Source organism: Podarcis filfolensis (assembly GCF_964270895.1).
Source record: "Podarcis filfolensis genome assembly, chromosome: 3".
Lineage (NCBI taxonomy): Eukaryota > Metazoa > Chordata > Lepidosauria > Squamata > Lacertidae > Podarcis > Podarcis filfolensis.
Genome location: NC_139606.1, coordinates 13,070,933 through 13,088,026, shown reverse-complemented (window position 1 = coordinate 13,088,026; position 17,094 = coordinate 13,070,933). Strand labels below are relative to the sequence as shown.

The following is a 17,094-nucleotide window of genomic DNA, read 5'->3' as shown; positions in this document are numbered from 1 at the left end:
TATTTTAAAATCCATCCCTTGATAAATTTGTAAAAATTAAGTTTCACCCCCTAAAATGGCATACCCTAGTGGTGGAGGCTATATCACACATAGAAATGCACAAGCTCCCTGATTTGAAATGCCAGCGTCTCTCACTTGTTTTCCTGGAACTGGCAACAACAAAGTCAACAGCTATTTGCTAGTTCATCTTAATGAGCGACAACCTTTTGCCAAGCAAGAACATGGATGGAGCTCCATTTGCTCTTTGCAGAGACTTCCAACCACAGCCACTGGCCATGATCCTGAAAAGTTGCACACAACAAGTTCATGCCTTGCCAGGCTTTGCGCTTCTTCCTTGGAAAAAGACCTGCACCTCCCTGGTCTTATTCTGTTTCTCAAGGTTTCATAACTGATTTGTAGCACAGCAGGGATGCTGCACTCGAAAACAGAAAACCCCCAGAGCCCAGCTGCGCGGGCATTTCTGCACAAAACCCAGTTTCTTTTGCAATGCTGTCCCTCCTAAGCATCACAGGTCTTACTTATGTTTTCATGCTACCACGAAAAAGCAGTAATAAAGAGAAACAGGGAGCATCAACATCAACTTAGGCAACACAATGTCACATAAATGTTTTAAGGTTGTGTGCTTTGCTGAAAACGCAATCTTAAAACCAACGTGGAAAAACAAGATTTGGGTGAATGGGTATAACAGCTATAATGAATAAAATGTTTTAGGTTATGTCTGGAGCAGACTGCAAACCAGCTAGAATCAAAACAGCCTGCATTTAAGCAAAAGCCCCCAAACAGCAAAGCCTTTAGAAAACTGGTTAGGCAATGTAGTTCCCTCTAGCTGTTGGACGACAATTCCAATCAGCTCCAGCCAGCACATCCAATCAATTATATTGATTTTGTGTGTGTGTGTTTGTTGTATTTATTTTAATTGATGCTGCGAGCTGCTTTGGGTCTTGCACTGAGAGAAAGGCAGGATATGAAACAAATAATCAGGGGTGGTGCCAGTTCAATTCCTAGCTGTCAACTTTTCCCTTTTCTTGCAAGGAATCCTATTCAGAATAAGGGAATTTCCCTTAAAAAAAGGAAAACATTGACAGCTTGTGTTGTGTTGAGGGTACCAGTTTTCTCCCCCTGCCCTAGAGAACACAACAACATTAGTTTTCTCCAAAACTGATTTAATTCATTAATGGTTCATATCCCTTATTATCACTTATTACCCAAATCACTGGATAAAATGACGGGCCTTGCTGTTTTCCTGCAGTGCTCCCTGGTAGGAAATGGACTAAATGTGACTAAAGAAGTTTATTCTGACTACAATAAGCCTGCAACTTACGTGGGCTGCGGTGGGTACATTCCAGAGATCATGCCTAAAACCCAAATCGTGCATAGTCAAAACGCACTGAGTTCCACACCAGGTAAGATTGCCAAAGCATATATGTGCCAAGCAATTCTGAAGATGCAATTTGCCGATATAAAAAGCTATTTACAAATGAGAACAATGCACTGTCCAAATGAGATAGGGCAATCTGAGTTCTGAACATGATTTTGGAGAAACTATTAAACCTCAGACCTTCTGGTGCTAGTTAAATATCACCCCTTGCTCCTCATTAAAAATTATACAGTTAATATATTTCATTAGGCATACTCAACCTCCTTCCCTCCCTCCGTCAACTTCCAGTACTGTACATTTTGCAAAGTGTGACTCGTCTGACGTTTTTAATGAAGTCCAAGGCTTAATTTAACACTTAAGCTGCTTTTCCAAAATCCGCTATTATTTTCACACTTTTTTCTTCTTTCTTTTACAGAAAGAAGCAGCAGCTGGGCTGGAACTCTGAGCAACACAGGTGTTAAGCCTCAAAATGTATCAAGAATGCCCAATGGTGATTCAAAACTGTTAGCCAGCACATTAAGAGCTGCAAACTGGGTAAGATGAGACAACAGGAAACCGACACACTTTGGGATTACTAGAACTGAGAACTTCTGGGGAATATCAAGCCCTTGCACCATACCTCCAGATTTGATGAATGGGACTTTTCCTGTATTTGTATAGACATATTTGAGTCTAGGAGAGATACAGTGGTTCTTTTATTAGATGGCCACTGGTCAAGGAAGAAGGAAGGCTTAGAATGGGGCACCACACATAATTCATACATTTTTCTTCCCCCTGCAAATGGGCTTCCTTTACTGGGCCTTAATAAAGGTTAGATGGTAGATCTTCTTTTAATTGCCCCAGAGTACTGTTAGCCCAGAAATGGAAACAAGAAGAAATTATGACGAAAGAAGAATGGCAGACGAAATTAATGGACTATGCAGAATTGGACAAAGTGACAGGAAGGATTCGAAACCTGCAGGACCAGAGATTTACAGAAGATTGGAAGAAGTATATTAATTATTTGAAGAGCAACTGTAATCAGCAAATTACGCTAGTAGGACTACAATAAGTTTTGTAAGGAGAAATATACGAAGTGTTACGAAGTAGAAAAAGATAGAGATATTGGTTATGAGTTTGAAATGTAATAGGGAAGATAACAAATGCATACTGAGAGATTAGATTGGAAAATTTTCAGGCAGGATTTATGGAAGTCAAAAATTTGAATAAGATGTAAAAGTATGTTTAATTACTGTTGAAAATGATATGTTAAAAAAACTAATAGATGATAGATAGATGATAGATAGATAGATAGATAGATAGATAGATGATAGATGATAGATGATAGATGATAGATGATAGATAGATAGATAGATAGATAGATAGATAGATAGATAGATATAGATGGTAGATCTTTTAATTGCCCCAGCTAATTTTTTTGCCGTGTTTGCTGTCACCTGGTAATCTTGGTCTGCAAGAGGAAAAGATACTGTAGCAGTGGACGAACGACCTGGCATAGAAAACAGAAGAGGCGGAATAACCTTGTTCCACAGATCTTTATAGAGAGAACAAGCTAGCAGTACGTGCATTACTGGTTTGATACTGCTGTCTCCACATGGAGGTGGTTCTCAGCCTTTTGGCTAAGATCAAGTGCAGAGAGGTCTTTATACATTTAAGTTAGGACATGAGCAAAAAGCAGGTTTGTTAGTACTGCTCCAGAGAGTTTGAGATAGACCAGAACTACTAAATTAAAACTTTGGGGGCAGGGGGATATGGACCAGGTATTTACACTTTTGGTACCCATTTGGAGTCAGCTATTGTCAGCTATTGTCCCAGGTGGGTGTGGATGGCGCTGTGGTCTAAACCATAGAACCTAGGGCTTGCCGATCAGAAGGTCGGCGGTTCGAATCCCTGCGACGGGGTGAGCTCCTGCCAACCTAGCAGTTAGAAAGCACATCAAAGTGCAAGTAGATAAATAGGTATTGCTCCGGCGGGAAGGTAAACGGTGTTTCCGTGCGCTGCTCTGGTTCGCCAGAAGCGGCTTAGTCATGGTGGCCACATGACCCGGAAGCTGTACGCCAGCTCCCTTGGCCAATAAAGTGAGATGAGCACCGCAACCCCAGAGTCATCCGCGACTGGACGTAATGGTCAGGGGTCCCTTTGCCCTTTACCTTTACCTATTGTCCCAGGTGTGTGAGATAGTTATGACAGAGCAGGTTCTTTCTCCAGACACAATGTCATACAGAGCATCATTTCCGCTGGCCTTCACAGGCCAAGTAATTGATTTCTGTTCGCCAACCAATATATCAAGGAGAAATAGGAGGATTAAAATTTGCCAGTGCCGTTGCTTTGAAGGCAGCCGGCTGAGTTTCAGGGCCAGGATCAATCCAGCTGAAAATGAAATCAAAGTCACTCTGACCATCACATTTTACAAAGATTCAGGCAGAATATGCAAAAAGATATATAATCCAGAATACCAATCTGTATTCATAAGCATGAATCAAAGTTGCACAAAGCACAAGTGCAGACTCTTCAATTGTCCCTATTTTCCAGGGACAGTCCCAGATTTATAAAAGCCATCCTGGTTTCACATTTGAACCCAGAAAGTCCTTAGTACATCCCTATTTTCACTGGAGATATATTGGAGGGTATGAAGTAATGCAACCCCCGGGCCAAGGAGATAAGTAACTATACAACCTTTAGAAGACATATGAAGGCAGCCCTGTGTTTTTTGATGTTTAATGTTTTATTGTTTTTATAAATGTTGGAAGCTGCCCAGAGTGGCTGGGGCAACCCAGTCAGATGGGTGGGGTGTAAACAATAAAATGATGAGGATGTGGATGTGGATGAGGATGAGGATGATGAAACAAGACATCCTTATTTTCGTCATAGAAATGTTGGAGGGTATGCAGGCATCTACCAGATCATTCTGACTTGGTGAATACAGTGGTACCTCGGGTTAAGTACTTAATTCGTTCCAGAGGTCAGTTCTTAACCTGAAATTGTTCTTAACCTGAAGCACCACTTTAGCTAATGGGACCTCCTGCTGCTGCCGTGCCGCCAGAGCATGATTTCTGTTCTCATCCTGAAGCAAAGTTCTTCACCCGAGGTAATATTTCTGGGTTAGTGGAGTCTGTAACCTGAAGCGTATGTAACCTGAAGCGTATGTAACCCGAGGTACCACTGTATAAGGAAAGTGTGTAAGGGGGTAACTAATTATTCTCAAGAATGCTTATAAGGAAGTATAAACATATGCTATAGGATGGGGTGTCCAACCAGTTGACTGTGATCGACACGTCGATCCCTGGGTGATCATGGTCAACCTGCTCCCCTAAAAAAAAAAAAAAGCTCAACTCTACCAGTTTATTTTTCCGAGAGTAGATCGCAGTCTCTTGGGAGCTGGACATCCCTGTTATAGGACATCAGACATAAAGGGTGAAAGAACCACAAAAATGTTTCCCCTCCACTAATTCCATGACTTCTGTGATACAGTGGATATGTTAGCTCAGTATTCTGCCTTCCACACGTCTAATACCTCCCACATTTTCTTACCAATGCTTTGGGCTAAAAAGTTGTTTAAGTGCACTCTCTCTCTGAAGAGAAGCAAGCTAAATGAAAAACATGTCATCTGATGCAGCACATTTTTCTTTCAGCTTAAAAAGAAGACAGCAGAAGAAGAACTCTCGTGAATTAGAGGGGATTAGCCCCAACTGTTTTACAGTTCCAGGCTGCGCCATTTTCAGGCCTATCTTCTTACAGGATTACAATATATATATCTACAATGAACAAATGCTTCGCAACAGACTAATCCAGCTCAGTCTAAATTCAGAATGAGATTTAATTTTTAAAGAGCAGAAAAACCTCTCTGCACTGTTATTTTATTCCCCAGGGTGTGAAACGTGTAAGAACACGTCAAACTGTTTTTACGCAACAGGGTTCAATCCCACAAATACGTCCCAGTAAACAGGCATAGGATATCAGGTCAAACAACCTGAAAAATTCCTACAGTTCCCTCCAATAAAGGTCTTAGGTCTCATGCTGATCACTACCCCTCATGAAACACCAGTATGCTCTGGTTCACCACAAGGAAAAATCCTTCCACTACTAGCACAGTAGTTTTCAATATTTGTATGTGGTTACCCATAGTTGTTTCGAAACAGAACATGTATCCAGTGGTATTTTTAAAAATACACACAGACACACCCACAATGTACATGTGATGTGCTCTTACAGAGTGGTCATGGGACTAGGGTGGTGCTGTGGTCTAAACCACTGAGCCTCTTGGGCTTGCTGATCAGAAGGTTGGCGGTTCGAATCCCCACCACGGAGTGAGCTACCATTGCTCTGCCCCAGCTCCTGTCAACATAGCAGTCTGAAAGCACACAAGTGCAGGTAGATAAATAGGTACCACTGCGGCGGGAAGGTAAACGGCGTTTCCGTGCACTCTGGCTTCCATTGCGCCAGAAGCGGTTTAGTCATGCTGGCCACATGATCCGAAAAGCTGTCTATTGGCAAACGCCAGCTCCCTCTGCCTGAAAGGAAGATGAGCGTCACAACCCCATAGTCGCCTTTAACTGGGCTTTACCATCCAAGGGTCCCTTACCAATGCAAAAATTGAAAAGGGCTCCTACATCTTTAACGGTTCTGTAGAAGAGAGAAATTCAGCACTTTGAGGTCCAGTGATAATGATTTTTTTGGAAGTCTCTGCAAGATGCTAACTAAGCTTTATGAACCATTGTGACTGAGACGTAGTAATAATATCACAGCCAGTAGGTGGTGGTAATAGGGCCTCTCTTAGGGCCTTGCAATGCCATTAAAATCTGAGAAGGTGGATTTCATCAAGTGTAGCATATGTAACAAACTGCACCTGCTGACATTCCCTCTTCTCCACAACTGGGAGTCCTGGCCTCTTTTTCACCTGCCCATCCTAACTATTATTCCTCTGCAAACATCAGAGAGCAACGATGGTAAAGGCTTCAGGAATTAAGTGTCTTTACCTGCATCTCTTCCTTTCCTCCCCCATCTGGCTGTGAAGGCAGCCACAGCCTCTGTGGACACACAAGAATCAATTTCATCAGAAGTCAGTGACCCATCTGTTCTAGTCCTCTCTACCAGCAGGTTTGTGTTGCTGTCGTTCAGATCATCACTGGGCTTGTTTCTCCCAGATCCAGCATCAACCTCCCTCCCCACCAAAAATGAACAGAAGCAATTCATTCTAGCTGAAGCTGCAGCAGGAGAGAAGAAAAAAGATGTTGGGAGAGATTTGATGCAAGCTTTGAACCCACAGGATTGCTGGCAGAACGTGGAGTGTTCGCCAAATGCAACTTCAATAAGCTCCAACTCGTACGGCCAAAGGTCAGGGATAATGTGAATTATAGCCCACCACAGTTGAATGGTGCTGTGTTGGTTACTCAATTAAGCAAGGAACCCACTGGGTTGCACTAAACAAAGCCACTGCCCAAGTAGAACAACTTCCAATCATTCAATGGAGCTTTCTCTCCTTTTCCTCTCCCTGAAAGCCCCCACTCCAAATCTGCACTGGGGTTCCCTCAACACACCAGAGCAGATTTGAGGGGTGCTGTTTTGGGGAGAAGAGAAAGTCTTAAGTTCTACCACACAAGCAAATGTCGATTTCAGCCCATTGCCATTCACACATTCAACTATATTTGGAAATTCATTGGGGAAAATTTGGGAAGGAGGTTATTTCTTTAGCTCAAGTCACAGATGTAGCCCCTTTTACAGTTTTCTGCTTGTTTGCTCCTTCTTAACTTTCAGGCACCCTGGCAACCAAGTATTTAGTAGCTATGTGCCGCAAAATGGCAAATGCTTGGGTGGTGGTGGGGTTAATGTTTCATTGCAGAATGCAGTGACAGCACATTTGCTTTGGCTATTAAAGAGATGTTCTCCAACTGTGAGAAGCTAAATGTGTGTACTTTTCAAAATGTACACTTTTGAATATGTGGTGCTGCTGTCATAAAACCTGGAGGAATGCTCTGCAAGAGTTGGCAAACGATGCTTTGAGATCATTTGTCACCATGATCCTCCAACAGCTTTCCGCAGAAAAACAAAAACAAAAGAAGGAACAATGGCAGAAAACCAAACACAACGCTGCAAATTGTGTACTTATGGGGGGTACCAAAGCATTAACACATGAATTGCAGGGGAAACACATCTGGGCTTCTTGATTTTGTGTGTGTGTGTGTGGATTTATACGAATGCAGGAAGAGAAGGACAGGTCAAAAGCCAGTTTTCCAGGGATATAGCCTTAGATTTTGCCTATGGAAGCAAAGGCTGACACTGCAGTAGCACTCAACCTACAACTTTGGAAGGTGGTTGAAAATGTTTCCAGAACAGGCCCATGACCTGGTATTTAAATGAAATGGAAATAAGCCCCAACAAACCAAAGGAGGTTATTATGAACAAATCAGGATCTGAACTTGCAAAAACTAAATAATGCGCAGAAATTGTATTATGAAAGTATTTTATGCAACTAATGCAAACAATTCTATTATGAACACAGCATGCTGGTTCCAAGTAGGTTCTGGGCCCAGTGTGGAAGCCAGTGCTGTATTGTGGTGGAGGCCACGGGGGCTGTTGCCCCAGGCACAAAACTGTTAGAGGCACAAAATGTCAACTCCTGGTGCTGCCTCAATACAGCTGCATGCTTCCATTGCTGGGCTCCATTGAAAACGGCTTCTCCATGTGAACCTGGAAGTGACCTCTCCAGGCAATGGGATGACTCTTCTTTTCTTATCTCTGGGGCCACAATCTCTTGGGTGACGCGTACGCCATAAGGCAGTTGAATGCGTATGAGTACTCTGCCAGTTGCCCTCCCTCCCAAGCCCGCTCCATATGGCTCTGGGCGCTGGCAACCCATGCTATGCCACTGGTAGAAGCACAGGGAACAGGAGGTACTTTTGCCTCCCCCTCCCTACTGTGAAAGCCCTGAGACATCTGAGGCAGGTATCTCATGCTTGTGCTGGGATTGGCACAGACCTCAGATTCACTAGACAACTTGCCCTCATTCTGAACATCTGCAATCTAGCAAAGAAGAAGAAGAAGCGTTTGGATTTGATATCCCGCTTTATCACTACCTGAAGGAGTCTCAAAGTGTCTAACATTCTCCTTTCCCTTCCTCCCCCACAACAAACACTCTGTGAGGTGAGTGGGGCTGAGAGACTTCAGAGAAGTGTGACTAGCCCAAGGTCACCCAGCAGCTACATGTGGAGGAGCGGGGAATCAAACCCGGTTCACCAGATTACGAGTCCACCGCTCTTAACCACTACACCCCACTGGCTCTCAAAGGGGAAAGTTGAGGCTGCTGAGTGTTCGGGGGTTGCTGTTAATGTACATGGAGTGGAGATCTTCCCTCCTGGGGCGCAGACTTCAAACTGGGAGATCTGCAAGACAGGAAGCGCCACTAAAAACAGCACTTTCTTGTTGTATCACAGCAGGGCTGTCAGGATGCGAGACAAAGTTCTAGATCGGAATCAATGGTAGGGAACCTATGCCTAATCTTTCCTTCCTCAAGTTTGTCTACGCTGACATTTGACAACAATGGGAGACCCTGAAAATAGGATAATCTAACAGCAGGGGTTTTGTTTTGAATGGATTATAGCTATTCCGATTCAAAACACACACACACACCCTTCCTGCATCTTTACAAATATTGGATGGTTGAAATATTTGGTCACTAAGATTCCATTTAGAATGGAAGCATCTTTGGGATGGTGCAACTTTCTCCTTTAAAGGAAAAGCAATGCTATTTTTGTAGATAACAACTTCAAGACCAGGCTGCGTGTGCAGAGGCTGTTGGGCGACGAATGGTCTTTGGAGCCATACTGCCATTTTGGGAATGGAAAACGAAAGGCAAGCTTAAATGTCATGGTGCCTTTGCATTCTGAGATGTGAGACATTCTCCGCGTTGGGAATGATTACAGAAGGAATCAAAAACAAAATTTCCAATATCATGAGGCCCGTTATACAAGCTCTTGTGATGCAGCCACATTCGGAATGCCGTACATAGTTTTGGTCATTCCTCTTAAAAAGGATATCATAGGAAAAGGGAGAAAGAAAAGGGTGCCCAAAATGATCAGCGGGTTGGAGCGCCTCATCTTCATGGAAAGGCTAAAAGTGCTGGGAAGGTTTTTAGTCTGACAGCAAGGAAATAATTAAGAGGGAATGTGATTTTATTTATTCAATTCCTTGTTAAACTTTGTAAGCTGCTTTCCGACAAACAACAACAATAACCCACATCTCCAAGCAGTACACAAATTTAAAAAATGGAATGCACTTTTGAAAACTTTTTTTTTAGGGGGGGGGGACAACAACACAAAACAAAACATCACTATAAAAAGCAGAAAAGAGTGTCAGTCCGTCACCTTATCAAATGGCAAAACTAGTTCCAGGGACATCCAGCCAATATCCAAAGCCCAATGAACTTGAAACAAGAGGATTTTAACCATGTTTTTTTTAAAAAAAATTAAAATGGGATGGAGCTGGGGGGGGACCTTTAACAAATCAAAGTCCTAGGAGGTCATGACTCTTTAAAGTGAGAAGGTGCTGTTTTAAATGTATAATGCATATGGGCCTTAGTGGGAACTAGACCATAGTTTGTGTAACATTGCGACTTGTTCACACATTACACTGAACATGGACAGAAACTCTGTCTACACATGTGCATGTGTTTGTGTGAAAGGATGTAAACCTCTTGCTTTGTGCAGCTCAGCTACTGTGTACACAGCTACACAAACTATACGCTTGTTGAACATTGCACACGAACACCCCTAATGGCATCAAGGTGTACAGTGGAGGATGTAAGGAGCTCGCCACCAAATTCCTGGGGTGCTGGAATAGAATTGAGACTTCTCTCTAAATTGCCAGTTGGATTAGAGTCTTTGAACCAGAGGGCTGTCCTGAAACCTGGGGGGGAAATCTGGCCAAGTATCAACAACTTCAGTATCAAAATTGAAGATTTAAGAACTGAAATCAAAATTGTTCGACTTACTGCCTGTGGAAATTAAAATGGATACGTAATCCCAAGATTCTGTTAGTGGGTCTTTTTTTGTCTTCTCCTCTGAATTCATGCCCTGGCACTTCCCACATCAGGGAGCCTACTTCATCACAACCCAGGGACACATTAAAAAGAAATATTCATCACATAAAGCTATCAGCAGCAAAATCCTCTCGTGGCGATTTTACCACGTCAAAGGGGACCACAGGAATCAGCGATGGACAGAACTTCCAAATTTCCAATTAGCAATTGCTTTTAAAAATTGAACCAGAGTTCCAACCCACAGTTAATTTGCATAGAAACAGGGAATTTGAATTAATTGTAAAGAGCTCCTGGAGTGGTGATGACATCACAGGTGCACTGGGATCAATATGAGCTTTAAACATGCCAGAACCTCTTTGCAATGTGGCAAATGTGGTTTCTATTAGCCATAATGCTATCATGGGCATACCGTATTTTTCACTCTATAGGACGCACTTTTTCCCCTCAAAAAATGAAGGGGAAATGTGTGTGCGTCCTATGGAGCGAATGCAGGCTCCTTGGCTTCAGCGACAGCAACAGGACGCCTCTGAAGCGCGGAGGGAGCGCTCCCTGCAAGCTCCGGAGGCTTCGCATTGCTTTCGCTGAAGCCTGGAGAGTGAGAGGGGTCGGTGCGCACCAACCCCTCTAGCTCTCCAGGCTTCAGGCAGCTATCTGCAAGCCTTCGGAGCACAGCAGGAGTCCCCCCCACGCTCCGAAGGCTTGCGGATAGCAGCCTGCAGCCTGAAGCAAGCCTTCAGAGCCTGCAAGCCTTCGGAGCGCACCCCCAGCCCCGCAAGCTCCGGGAGTGGCGGTAAAGCTGCGCGCAACCTTGCCACCGCTCCCGGACCTGTTCTGGGGGCTGGGGTCGGGGGAAGCTTGGGCTTCCCCCACCCCAGCCCTGCGGCTAAAAACGAAGCCAAGACAGCGAATGGGATCCATCCCTCTCATTGTCTTGGCTTCTGCCAAAGCTGCGCGCAGCCTCTCCTAGCTGGAGAGGTTGCGTACGGCTAAAGAGGAAGCAAAGACAGCCAGCGGGATGGATCCCGCTCGCTGTCTTGGCTTCTTTGCTCTTTGGGGCTGGGGGGGGGAATAATTCCCCCACCCTTTATTTTCCCCCCCAAAAAAACAAGGTGCGCCCTATAGTCCGGTGCACCCTATGGAGCGAAAAATACAGTAATACCCTCAAAGAGCCAAAATTCTAGATTCCCAGCTCTCACTTAAAAAACCCAAAACCTTATTCTGACCATTTTGTGAGAAACTACCCTGCTCCTGCTGTTCAGTGTGTCAGCCAGTGCATGAATTCATGGCAGTAACTGACATTGAGGAAAACGGATCGGGCCAATTAGCCAAAGGAAAAGCTAAATGGCTCATCCATTATCTGGGGAAGAACTTCCCAGTTCACATTTTAAAGCCTTTTTTTTGGGGGGGGTGTCCTTTGCTGGTGGACAAATGATAGCGGCTTCACATAAAATAATCTGGAAATCCAAGGTTTTTAAGGTAGCTGTAGCAGTGGATCTACCAACAAAGAAAAAGGGTAGCAGTCAATACAATTTTTTTCTAACTCATGCCTTTTGCCGTACTAAAAAACCACGCAATTTCCCCTTGCTAAGCTTGTAAACTTTTTAGGAAACATCCTGCTGACGCCAATGCAGATCACCTTTATTGTACTCATTTTCAGGGGAGAGGGTGGCGGCTGAGATAGCCTGGTTTAGACCAGGTACTAGAATTTTAGCATACCCTTTTTGACCGGTTGCAGGCGGAGGAATCAAAGTAGTATATGATAATTCTACAGTGAGGCATTGCACTGTTTCCATTATTATTATTTATTAAATTTCTATACTACCCTTCATCTGACGACCGCAGGGCAGTTTACAATATAAAAACACAAAAATACACAACATAGTAACAAACAAAAACAATAACCCCCTCACAGTTTAGAAGGCCACAGATTGGCTAATGAGCCAAAGACCTGGAAGAATAGGAATGTTTTTATCTGGTGCCTAAATATATGTAACAAAGGCACCAGGCGGGCCACCCCAGGGAGAGCATCCCACAAGTGGGGAGCCACCACCAAAAATCCCATGCTGCCCCCCTCCAGACCTCTTGCAGAGGAGGTACACAAAGAAGAGCCTCAGATGATGATTACAGTGTCCTGTTTGGTTCATATAGGGTGAGGCAGTCCTTGAGGTAGTGCATTTAGCGATGCGGGTGGCGCTGTGGTCTAAACCGCTGAGCCTCTTGGGGTGGCCGATCGGAAGGTCGGCGCTTTGAATCCCTGAGACAGAGTGAGCTCCTGTTGCTCTGTCCCAGCTCCTGCCAACCTAGCAGTTCAAAAGCACACCAGTGCAAATAGATAAATAGGCAGCACTGTGGCGGGAATGTAAACAGTGTTTTCGTGCGCTCTTGTTTCCGTCATGGTGTTCTGTTGTGCCAGAAGAACTTTGGTCATGCTGGCCACATGACCCAGAAAGCCGTCTGCAGACAAATGCTGGCTCCCTTGGCCTGAAAGTGAGATGAGCAGTGCAACCCCATAGTTGCCTTTCACTTGACTTAACCATCCAGCGGTCCTTTACCTTTACATTGCATTTTTATAAGGGAAATGTTGCTATGAAGTTGATTGCTGCAGCAGCACAATTCATTTAGGGCTGCAGGAGGTGATGGAGTCAACAGGAAGAAGTGAGGATTTCAGCTATAGCTGCAAACTCATATGAACTAGACTATTATTTTTTGATAGTTCAATTCACAACTAATCTAACAAAAGTTTCCATGAAGAAATGAGCTGTCTCACCAATCTGTTTATGTTTCACTGATTAAGACATTTCAGCTAAATTGCACAAAATATTCAATACTGAATATTCAAATACTGAATAAGAAAGGAATAGTTCCCTGAGAGCGAAAATGTGGCTCTCATGAACAACTCACAATGTGGTTACCTTAAAGACTGGTGCCTTCTAGGCGATTTAAAAATCTGAAGTCACATCAGGTAACAAAATAAGACTCTCCTTCCTCTCCAAGTTCCTTCTCATCCAGTGTTCCTATGCCTCTGAAATAAGGCTCCATAAGGCAGCAAAGTTGACATCCTGTTCCTATTTACAGAGCTTGGAGAGCTTCCATGTAGCATAATATGTAATCCTTCCTTATAAAAGACCAACCCCATAAGACCTCACGACGCAAAACAATTAACCAGGAACACAAACAACCTTGTTGGTTAGGTAAATAGAACTGAAAATACTCTCTTGTAATATCAAGTGTTTATGTCTTATGTCCACAATTACCCAAGATGCCAGAGAGGCAGTTCCCCAACCCCCCCCCCCATGAACCACTTGAAAACTGTCGAGGGTCTTGGGAAGACCACTTAATGGTTTTTGCAATGTGCTGTGCTAGACGCTATATAATTTTTAATTGCATTTTAATTGCTTCTTTTATTTCTTGTATATTCTCTGTGTCATCGAACTGAAGTTTGAACTCCACAGAATCCCAGTTGTAATACAATAAAGTACATTACAAAAGAAGCAATAAGAATACAATTAAAAATCAATATGAATGCCTAATGTGATGGATGGGCCTTCTCCTGTCTTCATCCACAAATCCACAAACACACTGTTATTCTGCCCTTAAAGACAGATCCATTCCTGCTATTACTTCAAGCAACAGTTTAAAAGGTCTGTGCATACAACGGCATGTGGATGAGCATCAGGCTTAGAAACCCCATTCCTCCTTCCATTCCACTCAGGACAAGTACGTCTGCTGATCTACAAATTGGATATCCTGGTTTAAAACAGGCCAGCTTCAAACATGGGTTTGTTTAACAAGATGGCTTGTTTAACTAAGCATTGTTTGTGTTAAGCCAGGACACTTGGTTTGCACATAATGCCAAGCTAAGTATGTGAAAAGAAAACCGCCCATAAAATTATGGGGCCAGCACATCACTCAGAAAGGTGCCTAAAATCATGACAAGACAGAAGTACTGTTTTTGGGGGACAGGAGGGCGGGCAGGTGTGGAGGACTCCCTGGTCCTGAATGTGGTAACTGTGCTCCTGAAGGACCAGGTGCACAGCCTGGGAGTCATTTTTGATTCACAGCTGTCCATGGAGGTGCAGGTCAATTCTGTGTCCAGGGCAGCTGTCTACCAGCTCCATCTGGTACGTAGGCTGAGACCCTACCTACCAGGAGACTGTCCTCCCAGAATGGTGCATGCTCTGGTTATCTCCCACTTGGACTACTGCAATGTGCTCTATGTGGGGCTACCTTTGAAGGTGACCCGGAAACTACCACTAATCCAGAATGCGGCAGCTATACTAGTGACTGGGAGTGGCTGCCGAGACCACATAACACCGGTCCTGAAAGACCTACATTGGCTCCCAGTACGTTTCCGAGCACAATTCAAAGTGTTGGTGCTGACTTTTAAAGCCCTAGATGGCCTCAGTCCAGTATACCTGAAGGAGTGTCTCCACCCCCATCGTTTAACCAGGACACTGAGGTCCAGCGCCGAGGGCCTTCTGGCGGTTCCCTCACTGCAAGAAGTGAGGTTACAGGGAACAGAGGGCCTTCTCGGTAGTGGCGCCCACCCTGTAGAACGCTCTCCCATCAGATGTCAAGGAAATAACCAACTATCTGACTTTTAGAAGACATCTGAAGGCAGTTCTGTTTAGGGAAGTTTTTAATGTTTGATATTTTATCGTGTTTTTAATATTCTGTTGGGAGCCGCCCAGAATGGCTGGGGAAACCCAGCCAGGTGAGTGGGATATAAGTCATTCGTTGTTGTTCTTGTCACTACTACTACTACTAAAAGGGCTCACCAGGCTGAAATACAACCATCCCCTTTCCCACACCTGAACTGCCAGAAGTGGTCAAATTAAATATGAGATCAACATAATTAGCAGTACAGAAGACCATTCAGTGCTCCCCCCAGCTATTGAAACAATCCACAAGGAGATGGGTCAGCCAAAACTTCCTAGATGGCCCCGAAGTGACCAACAAGTCACACTGAGAGGGAGGGAGGGAGGTGCTGCTGCCATAAAAATATGAGGGAGGAAGACAGCCATCCAGCCTTTATACGGACATCCCACCCAAAAGCATTTGAGTGACACAAGAGTTTTCTCTCTCGGCCTGAACAGGCCACAAAGATGCCCTGCTGGTCAGTACCAATGCAAAATGGGCATCAGAACGGGCCCCGAGACAAACTATTTTTCTACGGCATATTTCAAGCTAAGGCGTATTCAACAGCAGCCGTAATTCTGCAGCAATGAATTAAATGAGAAAGCCCAACGTTAGAATGAAGGAAATAAAGACCTGCACTACAGGTTTGAGAACAACGAGGCCAGTCTTTGTTTCTATAAAATATGACACAGTTGCTTCTTTCTAAGCAATTTACTGAACACCTGGGTCAAGGAAACATAGCGACACTGCTGTTTTGTTTCTCCCCAACAAGCAAAAAGAAAAAAAGAAAAAAAGAGAGAGAAACGTTCAAGGTTTCCAGAGGAAACATTTTATAGAAACAATGGAATGGAAAAACTGGCAATCAGAATAAGTGTCCTTGCTGAAATGTTGCTATACAGTACTACTCAGTACAGTGGTACCTCGGGTTACATATGCTTCAGGTTACATACGCTTCAGGTTACAGACTACGCTAACCCAGAAATAGTACCTTGGGTTAAGAAATTTGCTTCAGGATGAGAACAGAAATCGTGCTCCGGCGACGCAGCAGCAGCAGGAGGCCCCATCAGCTAAAGTGGTGCTTCAGATTAAGAACAGTTTCAGGTTAAGAACAGACTTCCGGAACGAATTAAGTACTTAACCTGAGGTACCACTGTACTGTATAAGAATTAATTTAGACATTTTTTAAAAAAATAAAAAACCCTGTAAAAATGAGCTATTGATTCTTGTTTCCAATATGTGCAGATGAACGCAGGACTCAGTGAAATAGGAAGACTTAACAATTTCATTTTTCTCCTGGCAAAACCTCCCCCCCCCCTTCAGATCATTCTTTTCAGTTGATACAGTTTTCTTTTTTTGCAGATCACCAGTGCGGATAAAATCTTGGCTGTAGCAAACCAAAGAAAAGGAAGTTTTGATCTCAGCAGAGTCAGGATTTGATTCATTAGGAAAACCTTCAGCAACTGAGTGCCTGGCATATGTTTCGAACTGCAATGCCTATTACCTGCAGTGAGCAGCACCAGGGAGCAAAGGCTGCTTTAAGATACATCCCATTCTCTGATCCTTTTAAAAAGCCAGCTGTATATGAGAACACCACCGTCCCATCAAATCCTGGGCAAGGACCAGGCAAATGACATCACAAACCAAATTCATTCACACTATGCAAAACATCTGTTTTATTCAGCTCGATGGATACAGGATCGAACTAAACCTCCCTTTAGTTATGTGGTTATAAAGTCTCTGCTAACATGCAAAAAAAGGGGCTGTGGAACAGAAACGTTAAAGAGCAAGAACAAAAAAAAGCACATTTTTAAAGCAAACATCGAACACATAATGCCTATATATACTTCCAAAGGAAATAAAATTTGGGGAGGCTGATAATTTTTCTGGCACTATTAATTGCAGAGCTAAAACCAATTTTTTAATGGGACTCCTTTTTTGCATGCAAAATATACTATTTCTTTTCTTCTTTTTAAAAAATGCTTTTTATTAAATTTTCATTTCAAATACACCAACGCCAACAAAATACACAAATATTTCCAATCTT

The 17,094-nt window shown here is 43.6% G+C and overlaps 1 protein-coding gene and 1 long non-coding RNA gene across 17 annotated transcripts in view; one reads left to right on the top strand and one right to left on the bottom strand.

Moving 5' to 3' along the window:
* PLCB4 (phospholipase C beta 4) overlaps positions 1-17,094 on the bottom strand; it is a 219,254-nt gene that overhangs the window by 139,910 nt on the left and 62,250 nt on the right. The gene's annotated exons all lie outside the window — the stretch shown is intronic.
* LOC310759298 lies at positions 7,964-16,964 on the top strand. The gene is made up of 3 exons (XR_014546306.1): positions 7,964-8,268; positions 8,809-8,853; positions 16,410-16,964. It is a non-coding gene; the product is annotated as an uncharacterized lncRNA (long non-coding RNA).